The sequence below is a fragment of the Malania oleifera genome, chromosome 4, assembly GCF_029873635.1.
Source record: "Malania oleifera isolate guangnan ecotype guangnan chromosome 4, ASM2987363v1, whole genome shotgun sequence".
Classification (NCBI taxonomy): Eukaryota; Viridiplantae; Streptophyta; class Magnoliopsida; order Santalales; family Ximeniaceae; genus Malania; species Malania oleifera.
This window is the reverse complement of record NC_080420.1, coordinates 73,910,254-73,936,365: the sequence shown is the minus strand read 5'-3', so window position 1 is coordinate 73,936,365 and position 26,112 is coordinate 73,910,254. Positions and strand designations below refer to the sequence as shown.

The 26,112-nt window shown below is 37.0% G+C and overlaps 1 protein-coding gene across 2 annotated transcripts in view; it reads right to left on the bottom strand.

The window, feature by feature from the left end:
• Nucleotides 1–790: 790 nt before the first annotated feature.
• LOC131154218 (protein virilizer homolog) overlaps nucleotides 791–26,112 on the bottom strand; it is a 142,700-nt gene continuing 117,378 nt past the window's right edge. The window contains exons 29-30 of one of the 2 annotated variants that reach the window (XR_009136389.1): nucleotides 17,004–17,070; nucleotides 804–927 (exon numbers count right to left, since the gene is read on the bottom strand). The gene's annotated coding sequence lies outside the window, so the exon portion shown is untranslated. Of the gene's footprint in view, nucleotides 928–17,003; nucleotides 17,071–26,112 lie in introns of both variants that reach the window. The other variant, XR_009136390.1, reaches the window with a different exon arrangement.

The window sequence follows — 26,112 nt, the reverse complement described above, 5'->3', positions numbered from 1 at the left end:
AATGAAGAAGCAAGTAAATAAGAGAAGGTCACTTGCTATAAATGCAAGAAGCTGGAGCACGTTTGAACGGAATGTCCAAATCTAAAGAAGGAAAAGAGGATGTTGAAGAAGAAGACTTTCAATGCCACTTGGAAAGATAACAATTTTGACTCGAACTCTAACAAAGAGACGATAAATATTTGACTTATGACTATTGAGGACAAATATGAGGTAAACTCTTTCCCTTTGAATGAAAATTTTCAAGATGACTTGCTTAAGACCCTTAAATTTTTGACTTAGTTGAAAATGACTTTCTTTTAAAAAATGAAATTTGAGTTATTTCAAATTTTTAGTATTTTTCAAAACAAATTGTTTTTGCCCAAGGTTTTATCTTAAATAAAGGATTAAATTATTCTTAAACTTGTGTTCTTATGTTTCCTTTATAATGTTTCATATATTTGTTCAAATATTTTGTTACTTCTTGAAATATCATGAAAAATTTGTAAACTTCAATATTTTGATAATAAATGGAGATCTTGTTGAATGATGAGCATGATAATGAAAATTTATAATTCTCCCATATTGAAATATTTTTTTTTTTGGCAAAACCTTGCTTAAATTTTAAATATAATATGCATTGTTTTAGGGGGAACATTGTAATGACCCCAACCCGCCACGTGGGCCCGGAGTGCTACTTTAGTGACGTCAGTGTACCTGATACCTTATTCATCAAATATAAAACACACATATGCAACGAAAATAAAATATAAAATCTTCAAATTACATTACCAGAGTTCTAACTATCTTTATATACAAATATATCCATTTTCACATAATTACATTCCATAAAACTAAACAAAAATAAAATCTCTATCTACACACTACTTACATAAATTTACACTTCTAGCCCAGCTCCTCTAGCCCACTAGACCTGATCTCTAGGATTCCCTGAAAAGACAGTTTGTAAAGTAGGGGTGAGACACAGCTCAGTAAGGGAAAAACTAAGTTTATTTCAGTGTGTGGCCAACATGCATTTAGTGTACAGAAAATAACCAGTTCACTAAGCAGATAAACTCATTTATGAAAACATTCTTATTTTACACTCACACACACAATTAGCCGAGGATAGGGAAGATTACCCACCCATACAAGTAGCTTCCCTCAGCTCTAGTACCATTACTGCTACCAGGACATTCACCTTTCTCAGTAAGCCCTCGAAATTATCTTATTAATTAATTGTATTCACATAAATTAACAGATATGCATATAAGACACTTCCTGTGACAAACACGCCATTTACATCCTCATGGCACGAGTTGTGTGGCCCAAAGGCTGGACTAAGCCTGGGTGATCAACCCAAACAAAGTCAAAAAAACATCCTCTGCAAACACATTTACAAACATCCATAGCAAAGCTGCAGGTCCAACACCCTTACTTCAACCTCACACAAGCAGTCGGCTAGACCCCCTACACTTCTATCCAGACAGTGTGGGTGCACATGGTCTAACTAGCAACGGTACCGTGCTCACAATACACTGGTCCCCAGGGTTCTTAAAGCATATCATGCAATTTAGACAATTGAAATCACCATTTAAAACGTTAATTTACATATATTTCCTATTATTCCAAAAACCTGGCCCCCGACCACAAAATACAATTCGGTATATAGCCATCAATTAAAACTCGGCCCTCGACCGTCAAATAATAATCCTGGCCCTTGGCCAATCAAACAATACTCGACCACTGACCGTTAGTTCAAATTCCTGCATTTCATAAACAGTTCCAATATTTTCACAAGCAGTTCCAGTATTTCACAAACAATTCAGTATTTCAAAATCTCAAATGAAGATATACAATAATCCATACAAATTAAATCATCTGCCACACGATTTTTTTTCACATTTTAACATATCCGTATAAACAAATCAGCTTTCCACCCCTCATTTTATTCAAAAATACCATACCATATATCCTAAGTTTGTAAAATTCATTTCGAACGGTTGGTTTTCAAAATAACTTTTAAATTTCCAAATAAATAAATAAATATATTTATATAAACATAACAATTAAATGGTTTCAAATTTCATAAAATTATTGGCTTAACTTAATCCCCTTACCTGATTCCTGAAAAAGCCCGATAACACCCCGGCCTACGCCCCAGGCATTCAAAAACCTCTAAAACCTTGAAATTCAAATTTCACCATATTATTCGTCGCAATTCCTAGAGTAACTTTCCCTAAAATCCCCCTAAGTTCTGAATACCTTAAATAACCTAATAAAAGCCTAAATTATCAAACTTACCCCTGATTTAGGATTGGTACCTCAGAACTTAAATTCGAAAACCCGCTCCAGTTAGATTGTAGAGAATCTCCCTATAAGTCTCTTGGCAATTTCTGTTCGTTAATGAGACTTATAGTTTAAGAGAAATTGAGGTAAGTTTAAGATTTGACCTTACCCCAGGAGATATGCCTACGCAGCTCCCACGACAGATCCGCTCCAGTAGAAATGTCGGTGGCGGTGAGTAGAGCCCAACAGTATTTTCAAATTTTTGATCAGTCGAAAAATGGAGACGAGATGGAGGAAAGTGGGAGAGAGGGATAGAGAAGATGCAGACACCTCTCTGTGTCTTTTTCTTTCTGCAATCTTGAGATTTCAATCTCAGGATTGTTTCCTTATACATATCCTATATATTATTATAATATTATATTATTATTATTATATTATATTATTTAATTAATAATAATTATTTAATTAATTAATTTTATTATTAATTTAAATTTAAATTTAATTTTAATGTTAATTTAATTTAATTTTTATTTTTTTAAATATTTTTTTATTAGGTTTACTACATTCTCTCCTCCTTACAAAAATTTTGTCCTCGAAATTTGTTAACTATTATCAATCACATTCTTAACTCACGATTCCTGTCTACAGAAGAGTCGATAGCCACCCACATAGTAGCCTCGTCCCACGTTTATTAACTACCCTCACTTATGGCAGAGGAATAGCGTGGTCACAATACTGCCTTTGGGAAATGACAATAACCATAACAAATTTTTATAAAGACTATCCATAATGAAAACTATACACAGCTAACCACACAACCTACTCTAATCCCTATTTATACAACCATACCCTTACCCGTCTGGCACTAGCCCTTGCTGAACAGCTGTGGGTACTTCTAGCATATTTCCGTTTCTAACTCCCAAGAATTCTCCTCAACTGCATTATTTTGCCACAGCACCTTCACTAACGTATATCCTTAGTACGCAATTCCTGTATTTTCCGATCCAGAATCTGAACTGGTACCTCCTCGTATGCTAGAGTATCCCCGATCTCCAATGATTCATATCTGATCACATGCAAGGGGTCTGGAACGTGCCTTCTCAACATGGACACGCGGAACACATCGTGTATCCTGGACAACGCTGGGGGTAGTGCTATCCTATACGCCGCAGAACCAATCCTTTCCAGAATCTTAAATGGCCCAATGTATCTAGGGCTTAGCTTGCCATTCTTTCCATACCTCATTAACCCCTTCATCGAAGTAATCTTATAGACTATTATATCATCTACTTCGAATTCTAGCTCCCGTCGGCGAGTATCTACATAACTCTTCTGCCGACTCTGGGCTGCCTTGATCATTTCCCTGATAAGTTTGACCTTTGCAGAGGCCTGGTGAACAAGTTCTAGTCCCAAAATCTGCCGATCGCCTACTTCACCCTAGTACAACGAAGATCGGCGCTGGTGACCATACAAAACCTCATATGGTGCCATTCCAATACTGGCCCGGTGACTGTTATTGTATGCAAACTTAACTAACGACAGATATCAGATCCAATTGCCCTCAAAATCTAACACACATGCCCGTAGCATATCCTCAAGAATCTGAATGGTTCATTCAGAATGTCTATCCGTCTAAGGGTGAAATGCAGTACTAAAAGTGAGTTGAGAACCCAACGCTCCCTGCAAACTCTTCCAGATTCGGGAAGTGAACCGCGAATCCCGATTTGAAACGATGGACATGGGCATTCCATGTATTCTGACTATCTCCTGAACATAGAGTTCTACCAGCTTATCCATGGAGTAACTGGTTCTAACCGGAATGAAATAGGAAGTCTTCATCAATCTGTCAACCACTACCCATATGACATTCTGCCTATGCAACATGAAGGCAATCCCGCTACAAAGTCCATCGAGATATGCTCCACTTTCATGTAGGGATGTCCAATGGTTGAAGTGGTCCCATTGACCTCTAGTGTTAGCCTTCACCTGCTGACATGTTAAGGACTGACCCACAAATTTAGCAATTTCCCTCTTCATGTTACTCCACTAGAACGATTCTCGCAAGTCTCTATACATCTTCGTGCTACCTGTGTGAACAGTATAGAGAAAACGGTGAGCTTCCCCTAGAATCATCCTCTTTATCTCTGCGTCATCTGGCACACACAATCGAGTGTGAAATCTAAGAACTCCATCCTCAGCAACATTAAAGTTTGTGTGCTTCTCATCTTGTGTCTTCTCTACTATCTCCATCAACTCTGCATCTTTCAACTGAGTTGTTCTGATTCTTTCACGTAAAGTTGGTTGAACCACCAAACTAGAAATGAACGCCTGATGATTCCCTTCTACCAATTCTACACCTAACCTCTCCAGGTCCATCACGATTTGGTGTGAAGCCATAACTGCTGAGGCTGACGTACCCCTAGGTTTCTGGCTTAATGCATTGGCTACCACGTTCGCCTTCCCTGGGTGATAGCTAATTGTGCCGTTATAATCCTTTATCAACTCGAGCCATCTGTGTTGCCTCATATTCAACTCCTTCTGGGTGAAGAAGTACTTAAGACTCTTGTGGTCAGTAAAGATTGCGCACCTTACACCATAAAGGTAGTGTCGCCAGATCTTCAATGCAAACACAATTGTTGCCAGCTCCAAGTCGTGTGTAGGATAGTTCTTTTCGTACTCTTTCAACTAGCGAGACGCATACACAATGACTTTCCCTTGCTGCATTAGAACACAACCAAGTCCCTTATGCGATGCGTTACTGTAAATTACAAATCCACCCTCACCTGATGGAAGGGTCAACACTGGGGCAGTAACTAGACGCTGCTTCAACTCTTGGAAGCTCTGCTCACATTTGTCGGTCTAGTCAAACTCCACATTATTCCTCGTGAGTCATGTCAAAGACCTTGATAATTTGGAGAACCCCTCGACAAATTGGCGGTAGTATCCGGCAAGAACTAGAAAACTTCTGACTTCCTACATGTTCTTCGGACTTGCCTAATTAACCACAACCTCTACTTTGCTCGGATCCACTGAAATCCCTTCCTGGGATACCACATGACCCAGAAATGCAACCTGCTCTAGTCAGAATACATATTTCTTAAGTTTAGCAAATAACTTCTTTTCCCTAAGCACCTGAAGTACTAGTCTCAGATGAACTTCATGCTCCTCAAGGCTCCTTAAATAGATAAAAAAAATCATCTATGAACACAATAACAAACTGGTCTAAGTACTTGTGGAATACCCTGTTCATCAAATCCATAAATACCGTTGGAGCATTCGTCAACCTGAACAGCATAACCAAAAACTCGTAATGGCCGTACCGAGTCCGAAAAGCAGTTTTCGATACATCATCTGATATAACCTTCACCTGATGATATCCAGATCGCAGATCGATTTTAGAGAAAATCTGTGTACCCTGAAGCTGATCAAACAGGTCGTCAATTCAGGGTAATAGATACTTGTTCTTTACCGTTACCTTATTAATCTCTCGATAGTCGATGCACATTCTCATCGACCCGTCCTTCTTCTTCAAAAACAACACTGGTGCACCCTAGGGCGCTACACTTAGTCTGATAAACCCCCTGTCTAGAAGCTCTTGTAGTTGCTCCTTTAACTCGTTTAATTCGGCTGGATCTATTCTGTTGGGGCTTTGGATATTGGTGTTGTCTTTGAGATTAGATCAATTGCAAATTCCACCTCCCGATCAGGAGGCAACCCCGGTAAATTCTCTATAACAACATTAGAGAACTCCCTTATCACTAGGATATCTTCCAACTTGAGTTCCTTCTTCGGCGCTTCCTTCACCATTGCAAGGTAACCTTGACATCTCCTCAAAAGTAACCTCTTTGCCTGGATAGCCGAGAGGATCCATGGTGCCGAACTCACACACGACCCGTCAAATACAAACTCCTGCTCCTTAGGAGGTCTGAATACCAGCTCCTTCTTGCGATAGTCAATGCTCGCGTAGCTGGATGCTAGCCAGTCCATGCCCAGAATCATGTCAAAACCATGCATATCAAGGACTATCAAACTAGCAGGAAGCACTCTCCCCTGAATCTCTACTGGATTATCCCTGATCTCCTCGCTACATATTAACATTGACCCTATCGGTGTGTCCACTCCTAACTTAGTCTCTAACAGTTGAGCTTCTAACCCACATAATTTAACAAATCCCCAAAACACAAATGAGTGGGTTGCACCTAAATCAAATGATATAATGACACTATCTGACAGTATGTAATAGGGTATAACCTGACTTACAAATTTCAGATTTAACATAATTAATGCAGTTATGGAATAATGGAATTGATATAATATACGGGTTCTAATTTAATAATTTATATCCAATTCTATCACTAAACCATTAAGGTAAAATCCTTATCCCAACATTAACTTCACACCCATACCCACTCATCCTAACATTTCGACCTAAATTCTCTGAGTTCAAGTCCCTCAACCTAGAAACGAAACCATCGATGGATTTACCATGGTTTTCTGAAACTCGCGACTGATTCAAAAAATCACAGAAGTCTATCAATAGATTTCTGCCTCCAAGCTTCTAGACTAAAACCCATCTTAACCTACCAATTCCTATCCTTATCTTATCTGAACCTATACTCTGGTAATTATCAATCCTCGAAGTCTGCAGAACCTAACAAACCTAGGCTCTGATATCACCTATAACGACCCCAACCCGCTACGTGGGCCCGAAATGCTACTTTAGTGACGTCAGTGTACCTGATACCTTATTCATCAAATATAAAACACACATACGCAGCGAAAATAAAATATAAAATCCTCAAATTATATTACTAGAGTTCTAACTATCTTTATACACAAATATATCAATTTTCACATAATTACATCCCATAAAACTAAACAAAAATAAAATCTCTATCTACACACTACCTACATAAATTTACACCTCTAGCCCGACTCTTCTAGCCTGCTAGACCCGATCTCTAGGATTCATTGAAAAGACATTTTGTAAAGCAGGGGTGAGGCACAACTCAGTAAGGGAAAAACTAAGTTAATGTCAGTGTGTGGCCAACATACATTTAGTGTACAGAATATAACCAGTTCACTAAGTAGATAAACTCATTTATGAAAACATTCTTATTTTACACTCACACACACAATTAGCCGAGGACAGGGAAGATTACCCGCCCATACAAGTAGCTTCCCTCTGCTCTAGTACCATTACTACTACCAGGGCACTCACTTTCTCAGTAAGCCCTCGAAATTATCTTATTAATTAACTGTATTCACATAAATTAACATATATGCATATAAGACACTCCTTGTGACAAACACGCCATTTACATCCCCATGGCACGAGTTGTGCGGTTTGAAGGTTGGACTAAGCCTGGGTGATCAACCCAAACAAAGTAAAAAACAACATCCTCTGCAAACACATCTACGCCATAGCAAAACTACAGGTCCGATGCCCTTACTTCAACCTCACGTAGGCAGTCAGCTGGACCCCCTACACTTCTATCCAGACAGTGTGGGTGCACATGATCTAACTAGCAATGATACCATGCTCACAATACACTGGTCCCCAGGGTTCCTAAAGCATATCATGCAATTTAGACAATAGAAATCACCATTTAAAACATTAATTCACATATATTTCCTATTATTCCAAAAACCTGGCCCCCGACCACAAAATACAATCCGGCATATAACCATCAATTAAAACTCGGCCCTCGATTGTCAAATAATAATCCTGGCCCTTAGCCAATCAAACAATACCCAGCCATCGATCGTTAGTTCAAACTCCTGCTTTTCATAAACAGTTCCAGTATTTCACAAACAATTCAGTATTTCAAAATCTCAAATCAAGATATACACTAATCCATACAAATTAAATCATCTGCCACACGATTTTTTTTCACATTTTAACATATCCATATAAACAAACCAGCTTTCCATCACTCATTTTATTCAAAAGTACCATACCATATATCCTAGATTTGTAAAATCCATTTCGAACAATTGGTTTTCAAAACAACCTTTTAATTTCCAAATAAATAAATAAATAAAGTTATATAAACATAACAATTAAATGGTTTCAAATTTCATAAAATTACTAACTTAACTTAATCCCCTTACCTGATCCCTGAAAAAGCCCGATAAAACCCCGCCCTGCGCCCCAGGCATTCAAAAACCTCTAAAACCTTGAAATTCAAATTTCACCATATTATTCGTCACAATTCTTAGAGTAACTTTCCCTAAAATTCCCCTAGGTTCTGACTACCCTAAATAGCCTAATAAAAGCCTAAATTATCAAACTTACCCCCGATTTAGGATTGGTACACCAGAACTACAATTCGAAAACCCGCTCCGACTAGATTGTAGAGAATCTCCTCATAAGTCTCCTGAAAATTTCTGTTCGTTAATGGGGCTTATAGTTTAAGAAAAATTGAGGTAAGTTTGAGATTTGACCTTATCCCACGAGATATGCTTACGCAGCTCCCATGACAGATCCGCTCCAATAGAAATATCGGTGGCGGCGAGCAGAGCCCAACAGTATTTTCAAATTTTTGATTGGCCGAAAAATTGAAACGAGATGGAGGAAAGTGGGAGAGAGGGACAGAGAAGATGCAAACACCTCTCTGTGTCTTTTTCTTTCTGCAATCCTGAGATTTCAATCTCAGGATTGTTTCCTTATACATATCCTATATATTATTATAATATTATACTATTATTATTATTATTATTATTATAATATTATATTATTGAATTAATAATAATAATTATTTAATTAATTAATTTTATTATTATTTTTAATTTAAATTTAAATTTAATGTTAATTTAATTTTAATTTTATTTTTTTACATATTTTTTTATTAGGTTTATTACAAACATAATTAAATAAGTACAGTGTTGTGAATATTTTGTTGATATGAAAAATATTTGAATGGTGATCTTTTGAGCACACAAAATATTTTGTTATGGATTTTGAGTTTGTTATGGGTTTGAGTATAATTTTGAAATTATTGAACTCATGGAATATTGAATCTTTTGTTGTGCATATTTGAGCATGTATAAATATCTTTGTGAATGGTTTTATGAATTTGAAACATTTTCCCTTGTTCTAAAAATATTTTGATATTTACCAAGAGGGAGTAAACATATGTAAAAAATCTTTTTGAAAACATGAGTATGATTGTGAATTATTTTAATAATGATTGCGAAATAATTTTTGAATATCATGAATGTATGCATTTTTTCTTATTTTGAAACTAGAACACTTTGGTTTAAACTTGAGTTTCAAATTGTGCACTATTTTGTAAAATTCATACCCTCCATTTTTTTCTTTTGGTATTGAGAAAAGGAAATTTTCAAGCATGGAAAATTTGTTTTTAAGTTAATTAGTGTTAATTATTTTTTATTTGACTTATGATTGACAACAATTGGTATCAATTTTTATATAATGTGCATCAATTTGGTATCACCTATTGTCATATTTTTTACCATGCTAAAAATTTCATGATCATATTGACATATTTTTTTACAATGAACATGTTGTCATGGAAACTTTTTGCTTAAAAGTTAAAATCTTCAATTTAACAACCTGCTATATTTTATGAATATTTTATGACTTTCCAACAATAAATGCTTATAAATTCCATATTCAGGATACCTTCTAATATATATATAATTATCAACCTATGCAGCAAGAAGCTAAAATCACATCACCACCACCATATATAAATACGTACAATATCAGAGAATTATAATGTTCCCAAACTATACATATATGACTGTTTCCCAACATACCCTTAACTGGGTTAGGGCTATACAGAAATACTCCCAAAAATACTCACTCTACTAACAGGGCGGTACTAAAGCCCCTCTACTTGCGAGCCTGATCTGCTCGCCTGGCTGGATCACCTAAAAAATATTTATTTAATGGGATGAGACGACGTTTAGTAAGATGAAATATGCTATTACTAGTGTGTGGCAAATGAGTTAGAATGCTATGAAATCTATTTCTATATAATCATGTATAACTAAATCTGTAAATACAATACTAGTAATATAAACCACCACCTTTTCCATGTTACTTAACATATCTGTATTTTAGGTTTCTATATATAATACTTTTAATATATATATATATATATATATATATATATATACACGTATATTCCTTGTTTTTGTGAAACTGTACATACATAATAATAATTGAAAACTTCCCTGGATGGATAACTATATGTCATGATTTAACCCCTCATGACAGGGTTGTGCGGCCCGTAGGCGGGATCTATCACTGGCTGGCCTATCGGGATAAACCACTATACTCCGTCAGTCCAATCAACCCTCCTTAACCCATATCTAATGCGGAGCCTGTCCACACGTGGGCACGATCGACTTATTTACCACGTATTATCTAAATAGGTGGTTGCACTCTATTCTATATATAGCAACGGTACTGTGCTCTATAAACTATATCTGTAATGGTCCATCAGGGTCTGATACTATATAATACATCTCTATATATAACTATTTGTTTTACCATGATTATGTAATAACTATATTAATCATGACGCTGTAGTAAACTGTATCTATATCAACTGTGTTTCTGAGATTAACTGTAAATCTGTATGTCATGATACTGTAAAACTGTATAATCATGGTATTCTAAAAAATGCTGTAAAACATATTCATTGTCCGTATATTCTATATAACATAACTTTGAAAAATACTGTAAAACATGTTTCTATACTATATCCATATTCCCAAAGCCACACAGTAATTTAAAACATATTAAACATACTTGATAAACTGTATAAATTTCTGCTGTGAATAATAATCTGGTAAAAACGTATAATTTATACTGAAAACATACTAGAATTGCCTAGCTTAACATATTTCCCTTACCTAATTCCTATTAAAAATCCCTCACTGCGATGGGTCCTACATCTGCTGGGTTCTCCACTCAACATCCTGAAAATCATATATCCCAAACAAATTATCACTATTTCCACGTTTACTGCATTTCCTACAACTGTTGGAAAGCCAAATTTCAACAAAAAGACCTTATCCTGAATTTGGAATGAAATCCAACTTCGTCCCATCGATGATCTGCTCCGGCAGACTTAGGGAGAACTTCCCTAGGAGTGTCGTGGTGACCTCAGATCGTCGATCCGATGACTAACGGGGCCAAAATCGAAGAGAGAGAAGTGAGGGACCGTAGAGAGAGAAGAGAGAGGGTTTCAGTCGATTTTCTTATGTAAAAACTGAGTTTAGCACTATTTATATTGCAGGCTTCGTTGACGAGCCACGTCATCTCGTTGATGAGGCCATGAAGGAGGTTCATCGACGAACACCATCTTCTCATCGAAGAAATTTAGAGCTTAGAAAACAGCCTCTCGGTATCTTCTCGTCGACGAAACATGTCCTCGTCGACGAGGCCTTTTTGTTTCCCCGTCGACGAATCCCTTGTGTTCATCGATGAGGCTATGAATTAATTTCTTGAGTTATTACATTCTCCCCTCCTTATAAAATGTTGTCCTCGAAATTCACTTATCCATCTGATCCCTCATCTCTTAAGATAATCGGTCTACTTATTTTATTACCCGCCCTCACTTATGGTGGAGGAATACTGTGGTTACATAGGTAGTTCTGGGAGATTACAAGTATAAAATAAAATTTCCCCAAAATCAAAATACTACTTATCCTATACTCTACATTACAATTACATTGTACAAAACAAAATTATCACTACTTTAATTTACACATCACTACTATAACCCACTAAACAGGTGGGGGTATTTCTATCTAATCTCATTTTCAAGCTCCCACGGGGCTTCTTCTATCACGTGATTCATCCACAAGACTTTCACTAATAGTATCCTTTTGTTACGCAATACCTGTTCATTTCTATCTAGAATCCGCACTAGAGCTTCTTCGTATGCTAAATCACCACTGAGATCCAATTCTGCATAGCTGATGATATGGGAAGGATCTGAAACGTATTTTCTTAACATAGAAACATGGAACACGTCGTGAATCCTGAATAGAGATGGCGGTAAATCCAACCGATAGGCAACTGACCCAATCTTCTCGAGTATCTCAAATGGGTCAATGAACCTAGGGCTCAACTTATCCTTCTTCCCCAACCTTATGATTCTCTTCAATGGTGTGATTTTTAGAAATACATGATCACCTACTTCAAATTCCAGTTCTCGGCGGCAAGTATTCGTGTAGCTTTTCTGCTGACTATGTGCTGCACTGATCCTATCTCGAATGAGTGGAACTTTATCATACGCCTACTGGACTATCTCTAGCCCCAAAACTCACCTCTCACCCAACTCACTCCAATATAAAGGGGAACGACACCTCCTATCATAGAGTGCTTTATAAGGAGCCATGCCAATGCTAGCCTGGTAGCTGTTGTTGTACGAAAATTCCACCAATAGCATTTACTGAGTCCAGCTACCCCAAAAATCCAATACACACGCCTGCAACATATCCTCAAGTACCTGAATACTTCTCTCTATCTGACCATTTGTCTAAGGATGGAAAGCGGTGCTACCTCCTGCAAACTCCTCCAAAACCGCGATGTAAAACGTGGATCACGGTCTAAGACTATGGATATCGACACTCCATGGGGTCAAACAATCTCTTCTATGTAAATCTCTGCTAACCTGTTCATAGGGTAACTAACCTTAATGGGTACGAAATGAGCTGTCTTTGTCAACTTATCAACAATTACCCAGATGACATTCTGACCATGCGGCGCTAGCGGTAACCCAGTAATAAAATCCATGGATACGTAGTCCCACTTCCATTCAGGAATGAAAAATGGCTGCAACCGAATAGCCGACCTCTAGTGTCAGCCTTAACCTTCTCGCATGTCAAGCACTGCTGCACAAATTCTACTATTTCCCTCTTCATGCTACTCCACCAAAAATACTCCCATAGATCCCTATACTTTTTCGTACTGCTAGGATGAACAGTGTACAAGGATCTATGTGCTTCTTTTAGAATTGTCCTTCTGATGCTGTCATCCGCAAGCACACACAGTCTGGTGTGAAATCTCAAAGTCCCATTGTCAGAAATGTTGAATTCCTCTCCCTAACCATTTTGTATTTTAGCTATTACTTCTGCTAATTCTGAATCATTCCCTTGAGCAGCTTTAATTCTTTCATATAATATAGGCTATACAACCAGACTGGCAATAAGCACTTGAGAATCATCTTCAACTATCTCCACACCGAGGCTCTCCAAGTCCATTTGAATTGGATGCTGAATTACAACTGCTTCTAACTGCGCTGCATCCTCTGATTTACGGCTCAATGCATCAGTTACCACATTTGCTTTACTTGAGTGGTAACTGATGGTACAGTCGCAATCCTTGATGAGTTATAACCACCTCCTTTGCCGCATATTCAATTCTTTCCGTGTAAAGAAATACTTTAGACTCTTGTGATCAGAAAATATTTCACATCTCTCACCATATAAGTAATGTCTCCAGATCTTCAATGCGTGCACCATTGTAGCTAATTCCAGATCATGAGTAGGGTAGTTCTTTTCATACTCTTTCAACTGCCTAGAAGCATACACTACCACCCTACCATGTTGTATTAATACACAACCGAGCCTTTTCAAAGACACATCACTGTAAATCACATACCCATCACCTCCTGAGGGAATCGTCAATACTGGTGCAGTGACGAGCCAGTGCTTTAATTGCTGAAAACTTTGCTCGCACTTTTCATCTCACACAAATCTGGCATTCTTTTTGGTCAAACGTGTGAGAGGCCCTGACAAAACTGAAAACCCCTCAACAAACCGACGGTAATAGCCAGTCAGTCCTAAGAAACTTTTGACTTTTTGCACATTCTTTGTCCTGACCCAATTCACCATCGTATCAATCTTGCTGGGATCCACTGAAATACCTTCTTTTGAAATCAATTGACCCAAAAACGCAACTTGCTCAAGCCAAAACTCACACTTGCTAAACTTGGCGTAAAACTTTTCCTCCCTGAGTGTCTGCAGTACTAGTCCCAAATGCACCCCACGATCCTTAAAACTTCTAAACCAGTATATCATCAATAAAAACTACTACAAACTGATCTAGATACTGGTGAAAGACTTTATTCATCAAGTCCATGAACACAGTTGGGACATTTGTCAGACTAAACGGCATAACAAGGAATTTGTGGTGCCCATACCTGGTCCTGAAGGCTGTCTTCGCGACGTCCTCTGCTTTTACTCACACTTGATGATACCCAAACCTGAGGTCGATCTTGGAATACACCCAAGTACCCTAGAGCTGATCAAACAGATTGTCTATACGGGGTAAATGATACTTGTTCTTAATAATAACCTTGTTTATTTCCCTGTAATCAATACACATCCTTATAGTCCCGTCCTTCTTCTTTACGAACAACACTGGAGCTCCCCACGGCGATACACTGGATCGTATAAATCCCCTATCCAACAAGTCTTGCAACTGATCCTTTAATTCTCCCAATTTAGTTAAAGCTATGCAGTAGGGAACCTTAGAGATCGGCGCTGTCCCTGGAGGCAAATCTATAGAAAAATCCACCTCGTGCTCGAGAGGCAACCCTGGTAGCTCCTTTGGAAATACATCAGGAAATTCTTGCACAATTGGTGTACTACCAAACTTCGATTCATTTTCTGTCACTTCTTTTACAAAAGCTATAAACCTTTGACTTCCATCCAGGAGCAATTTGTTTGCCTGCACAGCGAATACAAACTGTGATGGTGCACGTACACATGAACCAGTAAACCTAAATTCTTTCTCACCAAGGGGTATGAAAACCACTTCGACAATCAATACTAACGTGATTAATTGCCAATCAATCCATTCCCAATATTACATCAAACTCACACATATCAAACACAATCAAATCTGCTGGTAGCACTCTCCCCTGAATTTCTATAGGATAGCCTCTAAGTACCCTTTTACACCTCATCACTGACCCATATGGTGTAGTTACCGATAGTTCCTTATCTAATAACTGAGTATCATTTTCAGATAATTTAACATAGGATACAGAGACAAATGAATGAGTAGCACTTGAATCAAATAAAATAATAATGGGATGTGATAAAACAGTAAATGTACATGTCACCACATCTGTAGTAGCCTTTGCATCACCCGGCGTCAACGCGTAAACGCTCGTCGGGGCCACATTCCTCTGCTGACCTCCATAAGGCGCCTGATATCCTCCCCAATAGGGTCTGGGAGCTGGGACCTGGTCTGGCGGTCCTGGACATGCACGTGCCATGTGGCCGGGTCTCCCACAACGATAGTAAATAACCCTCCCTACCTAGAACTCCCTCAAATGACGTCTCCCGCACGTCAGACATACCGAAAAAATTGGCCTACCCTGATTCTCACGAGGTCCTATCATCTGCCTCTGATCTCCCCTATCATGACCTCCTCTCCATGGACCCCTACTGGAGCCAGTCTGGAAACCCTGAGGCGCAAGCCTCGTCCTCTGACTCTAAGCTGCTATACCCCTTTGTATACCACTCTCAATGACTGCAGCTCTGTCTACAATCTTTGTAAATGACTGAGCCCTGAAACCAATCATCTACTCAAATAAATTCTACCTCAGTCCCTCTTCAAACTTCCTTGCCTTTTTTTCTTCATCAGGTGCTAGATGTGGAGCAAAACGCGACAACTTGAAAAATCGACCCGCGTACTGAGATACCGTCATCTGCCCTTGTACCAGGTGCATAAATTTTGCTACCTTCACTCTCCGAACGATAGCAGGGAAATATCGCTCAAAGAACAGCTCCTTGAATCAATCCCACATCACTGGTACTGGAACCGACCTCTGCTCCTCTATCAATTGATCTAATCTCCACCAGCGCTTCGCCTCCCCTGTCAGCTTAAATGCTGCAAATACTACCTTCTGCTCATCTGTACAAGGGAGCACAACCAACGTCTCTTCGATGTCCTGGATCCAATTCTCAACTATAATCTGGTCATCTCTTCTAGCAAAGGATGAGGGTTTCATCTACGTAAACTTCTTAATCGAACAGCCATGCTCTCTAGAGCTCTTGTCCATCTTAGCCATCACCTGTTGAGTGACACTGTGCAGCACTACATCGGTATCACCACCCATGCTAGAAGGTCCTGGCCTATCCTTCCCACCATTCGTATCACTGCTTCCCGGGTCCATCTTGAAAATAAGAAACACACTTAAGCATCTTATCTCCTACATAGACCTATCCTATACCAATTCAAAATTAACTACCTTCCCTGACATTAACTCAATATCCAGTTCTGCAACCTAAACACATGACCCGACAATAGTTTACTATGGTTTTCCTAAAATCGTCATCTTAGGAAAAACAAAGAAACCACCATGGTAATCATGTACCAAGACTACTAAATAAACCTCAAATCTTTTCCTGTACTCTAGTATTGCTTTTGTTGCACTCTAAAGTCTACAGAACCTAACAACTTAGACTCTGATACTAAACTGTAACAACCTGCTATATTTTATGAATATTTTATGACTTTCCAATAATAAATACTAAAAAATTCCATATTCAAGATACCTTCTGATATATATATAAATCAACCTATGCAGCAGGAAGCTAAAATCACATCACCCCCGCCATATATAAATATGTACAATACTAGAGAGCTACAATGTTCGCAAACTATACATATATGATTGTTTTCCAAAATACCCTCAACTGGGCTAGGGCTATATAGAAATACTCCCCAAAATACTTACTTTACTGACAGGACGGTACTGAAGTCCCTCTACCTATGAGCCTGATATGCTCGCCTGGCTGGATCACCTGAAAAATATTTATTTAATGGGATGAGACGATGCTCAGTAAGACAAAATATGCTATTGCTAGTGTGTGGCAAATGAGTTAGAATGCTATGAAAATTTGTTTATATATAATTATGTATAACTCAATTTGTAAATAAAGTACTAGTAATATAAACCACCACCTTTTCCATATTACTTAACATATCTGTATTTTAGATTTATATACATAATACTTTTAATATATATACGTATATTCCCTGTTTCTGTGAAACTGTACATACATAATAATAACTGATAACTTCCTTGATGGATAACTGTATGTCATGATTTAACTCCTCATGATAGGGTTGTGCGGCCCGTAGGCGGGATCTATCACTGGTTGGCCTACCGAGATAAACCACTATATTCCGTCAGTCCGATCGATCCTCCTCAACCCATATCTAATGGGGAGTCTGTCCACACATGGGCATGATCGACTTATCTACCATGTATTATCTAAATAGGTGGTTGCACTCTATTTTGTATATAGCAACGGTAGTGTGCTCTGTGAACTGTATCTGTTATGATCAATCAGGGTCTGATACTATATAATACATCTCTATATACAACTATCTATTTTACCATGATTCTGTAATAACTGTATTAATCATGACTCTGTAGTAAATTGTATCTATATCAACTATGTTTCTGAGATTAACTGTAAATCTGTATGTCATGGTACTGTAAAATTGTATAATTATGGTATTCTGAAAAATGTTATAAAACATATTCACTGTCCATATATTCTGTATAACATAACTCTGAAAAATACTGTAAAACATGTTTCTGTACTATATCCATATTCCCCAAGCCACACAGTAATTTAAAACATATTAAACATACTTGATAAATTGTATAAATTTCTGTCGTGAATAATAATTTGGTAAAAACGTATAATTTATACTGAAAACATACTAGAATTACCTAGCATAACATATTTCCCTTACCTGATTCCTATTACAAGCCCCTCACTGTGATGGGTCCTACATCTGCTGGGTTCTCCACTCAACACCCTGAAAACCATATATCCCAGAACAAAATATCACTATTTTCACGTTTACTACATTTCTTACAACTGCCGGAAAGCCAAATTTAGACAAAAAAGCCTTACCCTGAATCTGGAATGAAATCCAACTTTATCCCACCGACGATCCGCTCCTACAGATTTAGGGAGAACTTATCTAAGAGCATCGTGGTGGCCTCAGATCGTCGATCCGGTGACTAACAAGGCCAAAATCGAAGAGAGAGAAAGGAGAGACCGTAGAGAGAGAAGAGAGAGGGTTTCGGTCGATTTTCCTATGTAAAAATTGAGTTAAGCACTATTTATACTGCGGGCTTCGTTGACAAGCTACGTCATCTCGTCGACGAGCCACGTCATCTCATCGACGAGGCCATGAAGGAGGTTCGTCGATGAACACCATCTTCTTGTCGACGAAATTCAAAACTTAGAAAATAGTCTCTCGGTATCTTCTCGTCGACGAGGCCCTCTTATTCCCTCGTCGACGAATCCCCTGTGTTCGTCGACGAGGCTATGAATTAATTTCTTGGGTTATTACATTTAATCTTGCTCTTATTTTGGTTTTGATGATGTCAAAGAGGGAGAGATAAAAAAAAATAAGAACTTGTGTGTGAACTTAATTGATTTATATTTATTCCTATTTTCACAAATAGTTTGTCATCATAAAAAAGTGAAAGATTGTTAGCCCCAAGGTTTCATTAATCTGATTTTGATGATAATAAACTGTTATAGACTAATGAATTTATGCTTAAGTTGTTTTCTATAGGATTAAGTCATTGAAGTTGAAGTAAAGTGAAATTTTTGAAAGAAGATGTTGAAGACTTAAATTGATTTATTTGTATTACTTTTCTCTCAATTGTATTGTATTTTAAATTGTAAATATATAAGGAAATATAAAACATAGTACAAATGAGCTTAAATTGAAAAAGTAGGGATAAAAAAAATTGAACTCGACCTTTGTGCTAGAGGCAGTCAACCATCTCTAGGTGGTGGTCGATCGGCTCTAAGGAGTGGTTGACTAGCCAAGGTAGGTGGTGAAAGTAGTTGAACGGCCCCTAAAAGCGGTTGACCGGTCTAGAAAGCCTTGCCTACTATAAATGATCGATTAGTCTAACCATAAAAAAGGCTCCAATGGGTAAAAAATGGCTAGTTTTCCTCCAAATTCTATATATATGCCCTCCAAAGTTTTAAGAACGTTAGAGAACATACACATACTAAATACCAAAGTACTCTAACCTTGAAAATCTCTCTTATTCTCATTGTGCTTTAAATTGCTCATCTTTGAGAGAAAACTCTTGAGCCTTACATTTGATTATTTTTTTGAGAGTTTATTTTGTAAGCTTTAATTGTAAATTTTTCTTGTGAAGACAAATTGTAAGCTTTGACAATTTCCTTAGTCTCCGAAAAAAAAAGGATTGTAAGTTGGTGGTTGCCTTGTCTTCGAAAGACAAGGGGTTGTATATGGTTGCCTTGTCTCCAAAAAATAAGGGTTGTAATTCATTCCTTGGTCTTCCTTAAAATAAGCGGTAAGTAGAACCTCAAGGTGGTTTGCCCTAAGAGAGTGGACATAGGCCAGTTGCCGAACCACTATAAAAAGAATTTGTATTTCTCTATCCCTTTTCTCTTTAAAATTCTTTTTATATTTGTGTGGTTTGCTTGATTGTTTAGTTTACTTTAAATTTTGTATCAAGCTTTTTATTTCCATTAAACCTAATTCATCCCCCTCTTTGGTTGCCATTTGGGCCAATAAATTAAACCTTACTTAAGTCCAATCTCATCATTAGAAAATATAATCTCATTTTAAGACACCCTAATCATCACTAATCTCACTTTTGTTCTTCTTCAGACTAATACAAATTTTGAATTTTTGATTTAGATTTAGATTTAAACCCTTGCTTCTTCGTCTTCCTCAACCCGTCTAGTCAACCGAGAGACGATATGTTCTGTTCTTATTTAGGATTTAAAATTTTAAAATAATTAAATTATTCTTTTTAAACGGGTGACCCGTGTCGTTTATTAAATGGGCGGGTTAGGATTGACATGTGTGTGATCCATTTATCATTGACCTATTTATGACCCAGCCCATTAGCGATCCACCCGGACCCTGCCGCTCGCCCATTTTGCCACTCTTCCTTGGAGCTTTGAAAGATCTTTGAAGAAGGACGAGATCTTTGCCAGATGTACGATTCAGATGATAGTCCAGGTGTCATCATATCTCAGGCCAGACTGAACGGATTACTTAGAAGGGTCATATCAGACATTTGTCCAGAACCATGTCATATCCCAGGCCTAGCCGAAAGAAAAATTCGTCGGGTCATATCAATTGCTTTGTATTTGTGTGCTTTAGTCAAAAGTTACTTTATTAAAAGTTGTCGGTATTTTGTTGTTTTGTCAAAAGAGTCAGCAATAATATTATCTCTTCCCTTAATATGTTCTATGTTAAAGGAGTAATATTGTAACTCATTTCTCTATCTAATCAATCTTGCTTGGATGCATCAATTTAACTTAATTCCTATAAAGTGCTTTACATAGGAACTATTTGTTCTAACGATGAATGGTTTACCCAAGAAAATTTCATTAGCCCCAATTCCTTTAAGGACTGCCAACAACTCCTTTTCATGAACTGGGTAATTAAGTTCTGCTCCATTAAAACATCCACTCCAATATCTGCTAAGGTGTTCGGTTTTATCAATTTTTTTGATTTTTAAAACACGTCTCCATGCTATATCTGAAGCATCAGTTTCCAGAATTATATCTAATTTTGTACCGTTTGGATATTCTAACTTTGGCAAATTCTGAGCTTCTTTCTTTAAGGCTTTTACTATTTCAGTATCCTCTGAAATCCAATTCCAAGGATTCTTTATTGAAACCTTTCTCTGAATTTGTGCTACATTTTCTGTCAAATTTTTAATAAATTTTCTAATGTAATTCAATACTCTTAGAAAGCATTGACATTGCTTTTTGTCTTTGAATTCATTAGGAAATTCACAGTCTTTATGCTATATGTGGCTAAAGTTAGTTCCTTTTCACTTCCTCAATTTTTTAAACCTAAAAATTCAATATGAGGTTGCATCCATATGGTTTTTCTTTCTAAAAGAACCATTCCTTCTTTTCTAAACACTTATGTCACCTGCTTCAAATGTTCTAAGTGGTCCTTAGTATTTTTACTAAATACGAGAACATCATCAATGTATAATGCAAGAAATCCAGTCATTCCTTCAAAAGCCTTATCCATCCTTCTATAAAAAATTCCTGGGGCATTCTTTAATCTAAATGACATAACTAGCCACTCGAAAAGCCCAATCAGCGTAGTGAAGGCTGTAAGAGCTACTGCTCTTTCTTTAACCTTTATCTACCAATATCCTGATTTGAGATCGAATTTAGAATAAACTTAGGGTTTCTCCCTTCTTATTCTATTTCCAAGAAAATCCTGATTAGGTAAATTACACCCATCATTTCTTGTTTCTTTATTCAGATATCTATAATCAATTACCATCATGGTTTTTCCATTTACTTCTTCGGCATGATTTATTACCATAAATGCAGCATTCTTGTGCTTTTACTGTACCTAATGAGTCCTAAATTTAATAATTTTGGAATTTGTTTCTCAAATTCCCTCATCATTTCATTTGGATATCTAATCCCTTTACTTCTAATAAATTTCTGGCATGACTTTCTACTATAATGCCTGTGGATTCTTCGACCAATTTTCTAAAAACATTTTCTTGATTTCTTCAAGATTACTTTCTTCTTTTGACTAATTTACTTTTAGGATACTTCCTGATACCAGTTCCTTCCAATTATCAAGCTTCTCCTGATAATCATATCTTCCTTCTTCGACTATCATATAATTATTTATAATAGTACTTGAAGACATTTGAATGAAATGGTTATCTAGGATTATTCCTTTTGAGAATATCGTAAAAAGTTGATATTTCTAGAGGAATTTATTTCCCAAAAGAAAATTATCTGGTAATTCTGGGATTAAGCAAAGAATCCGTTCTTCAAAGTCTTTGCCATTTATTAATATTCTTACATTTCTTGCAATTTCTCCTATCTGAAGAATTGCACTATTTCCCACTGTTACCTGAAGATTAGCCTGTTCCCAAGTCACTTCTGGAAAACGAATCTTCATACAAGACCACGTACATCCTGTGTCTATTAGAGCAATACAGTCTATCCTACTGATAGAAATATTGATAAGCATTCCTCTAATTTAGCACTTAGGATTGATGTTCCCATGTATGTTACATGAGTCTGATCTTCTTTTTCATTTGCTTAGATAGGGATTCTTATGGTTCTCTGATCAACTATCCTTTTACTACTTGAAGGTCTTAATTTAGATGGTTCAGATCCTTCTGACCTAGTTTCTGAATTAATATCTTCCTTTCTAGATACACTCACTCTACTAGGAGTACAATCACTTAGAGGTTCTGTTATAATTAATCTATTTGCCTATTGTCGTACTGATTCTGGAAAAAAGATTTTTCAATCTCTCTTCTGTTCTTGGGGTTACCCAAATCTGTAGCCAACTTAGTGCTCTTGGATTTACGACTTCTGGTTGTAATCCTCTAACTGAGTCGGTTTGATTTGTTTCGAAGAGTTGAGTAAATCTACTAACTCTCCTTATGAGGGTTGGTTTCCCCGTGTTATAAAACTTCAAATATAATCTGACAATGAGTCTAATGCACCTTCTATCTGAGCTACATTTTAACATATTCTGCCAATCTCTCATATTAACTATAATCTATAGAGTTTTCTCCACACTTTTATCTTGAAGATCAACATGTAAATCTGGTATTACTTTTATCCAGGCTGCTCCTAAATGTAAGCTAGCCCTTGCTCCTACTAATAAGGACCTACCAAAATTACTAATACTTCCATCCATAACTGCAATAAGGATAGGAAGATCTTGCCTTTTTCTTACTAATGGATCTATCCCAACCTGGATAATTCCATAGTGGACATATCTTGCCTTCTTATCCATTGCTCTCTGAACTTCTTGTGTGGTGAGTAATGGAACTATAAGTGTTCTTGCATCTGTATTGGAAACTTATGCCATTATCTTACTCTCAATTACCTTTACTGTCTCTTTGTAAGGTATCCATGAGGTTTGACATGCTTCAACCCAACTGGCTTGAGGCATCCTCCATTCCTAACAATCCCTACTTTCTGAAGGAGTTTCAGTTTCTGTAGCTTGTACTAAACCTTCTTATTCTTCTGCTAGAGAAACTAGTTCTGGTGCTTTGTCTACTGCTCTCATTATAGCTAGTCTTAACTGAATTAGCTTAAGATTATAAGGAGATTCATTTTCTAAATCTTCTTCTTCATCTCTAGATTCCGAGTATTTTGAGAAAATAGAATAAATGCTTTCATCATCTGAGTCTATCTCCTTTCCCCGAATTGGTTCATAAAGAAGTTCTGAAGAGTTCTCCATCAAGGCACTCTTGAGGCTACCCTTCCTCTTCTCAGCTTCAGGACAATTATTAGCTTTATGACCCTTCTTGCCACAAAACCAACAATAGTCACAATTCTCCAGAGATTTTCCTTGCGGACACTAAGGATATCGTCCATATTTTTTCTTGAACGATTCCTTGACGTCTTATCTAACCCTACTAGGTCTAAGATATCTTTTCTTTGGGTTTATCTGCCCTTTTCTAGAGCTCTTCCTTTTTCCAAATTTCTCCCAAGTCTTTCCTCTAACTTTGGATGATTTAATCTTCTTATGGAAAACTCCTCCAGCACAACTAGTTTCTACTCGTTCTGAGTATCTAGTTAGTCTTTGGTTACAGCCATATCTCCCTACTACCCCACTTGTCTTGGGACAACAATATGAATTCATATAAGACATGTTTCTTACATCTTGAAACATATGCCGCTGCATACAGTAAAGTCTTATCATTTGTCTTACTGTTTTCGCTCTGATTCCAAGAGTATCAGATACATCTGTATCTCTGTCAAGTCTCTGCTTAACAACCTGTTTTACCACTTCTAGCCAATTACCGAGTAATTTATTGACGAAGACTTCTTTCATGTATGCTTGATCTTGTGGTTTGAGCTTATAATACCAATATTGAAATTCACAAAGAAACTCTTCAAAGTAACATATGTCACGGATCTGAATCTTTGTGAGAGCCATTCTAGCCTTTTCAACTAGCTCGTCAGCTCTATCAACTAGCGAATATCCTACAAACTCTTGTTTGAGGAAATTTGCTATGATAGAAATTACTTCATTTGGAGTTTTAATGGTGTTTATGATAATGGTACTCACATATGAGTTCCTTTAAAGTATTTCCCAAAAATCTCCAACGTTTCCTTTTAGTGTGGCTACTGCAAATTTATATGCTAGCTCCACTAACCAAGATTCGACTCCTCTGCTAAGGATATGATATCTAATATCCATAGCCCAATCATTAATTGCAACTGCGGGATCCTTTTCGCAATTGAACCTAAGGATTGTTCCATATTAGGGTACTCCCTCTGGAACACTTTTTCTTGGCCTGAATTCCTCCTGAATTCTGCCTAGATAATTTAAAACAGACTCCTGTTGTTTTGCCGTGGTCTAGAGCATTTCCTTGAAAGATAACTTCTTTCGCTCCCACGATTGTGTTCCATTCTTAGGGGCTAACATACTGGCTTTCCATCCCAAGATGAAACTTCTGGAAAACTCACTTGCACTGTTTTCCGATAATTTGATGGTCCTGCTCTTGCAGATCCACCCCTTGCAGATCCCTTACTAGTTCTTAAAAGAATTTTTTCGGCACTAACTAGTTTCTTAGCCTTGAGATCTTCTACCTCATTAAGCCTTTTATTGATTCTCTTTCGAATTTCCGAGACTTCATTTTCTATCCATTTTTCACGACGTAGAAGTTTATCCAACTCATCACGAGTGTTCTGTATATCTTCTGTTATGTCTGACAAAACTTTTGTTTCATTAATGTCTCTAAGAGCACTCTGAACCTCCTGTTCTTGTGCATCTTCATAGTTTTTAGCAACATATCTTCCTAATATACTGCTTCTGACTTGAGACAATTGAGGTTCTTCTCCCCTACTAAGAGATTGAATTTTGTTCTCATAACTTTTCATTATTTCTCTATTTTATTCATGATGGACTGATTTTCCTTCATCTTTGAAGATTAATGAGATCTTGGTCGTTTGATTCTAATCCTAGAGTCCTGCGGAGTTGTTCTAACTGCCACTCACAGAACTTAATTCTAGACTAATAAAGATCTCATCCTTCTTCAGAGATCTTTTAAAGCTCCAATGATTTCTTCATCATGCTCTTTTTTTGCTAATTCTATAAGTATAATCTGTAGATAACTCTTCATGGCCTGAGTTGAAGGAAGATGATGCTCCCAATTTATAATTTGATTTATTAATCTTTTTGCTCCAATTGCAAATTCTGCTAAATTTGTTTTTTCAAATTTCTGGAAGTACTTTCCTTCAATAGCAATCAAAGTTTCATGATCTGCGAAGAATATGCAATCCAAAGCCATCCTTGCTTCAAGAAGATAAATTCCCCACAAATTCTAAACCAATTCATGGAAATTTCTATGTTTCTAGAAATCCTATCAGTCTGGTTCTTCTTCATGAAATTCTGAAACTGCTCTGTCTTTCCAATCTTCTAGAAAAAGATTCCAAAACAAAACTCTTCCTAATTTTAGCTCAATTGGTTCAATGTATCCAATCCATCATAACCGTCATGAATTAGTGAAATTTAACACATGTCTTACCATTGATGGCAGGAAATCAAAAGCTTGTCCTGTTTTGCTGAATCCAAAAAACTGGGCTTCTCTTGATCTTAAGGCCTTTTGTACTGCAATTAACAATTCAAGGTTTATATTTCCGAGAATGTGTAATTTCGAAATACACAAACCATTCCTCATCCAAAACTATTTTAATTGTGGATACTCCAAAATACTCACTATTGCTCTGGTAGTGAAGTTGTATTTTTTAAGCTGGATATCCATTTCAGCTTTAAGTTTGATCTGTTGATGAATGAGTTCC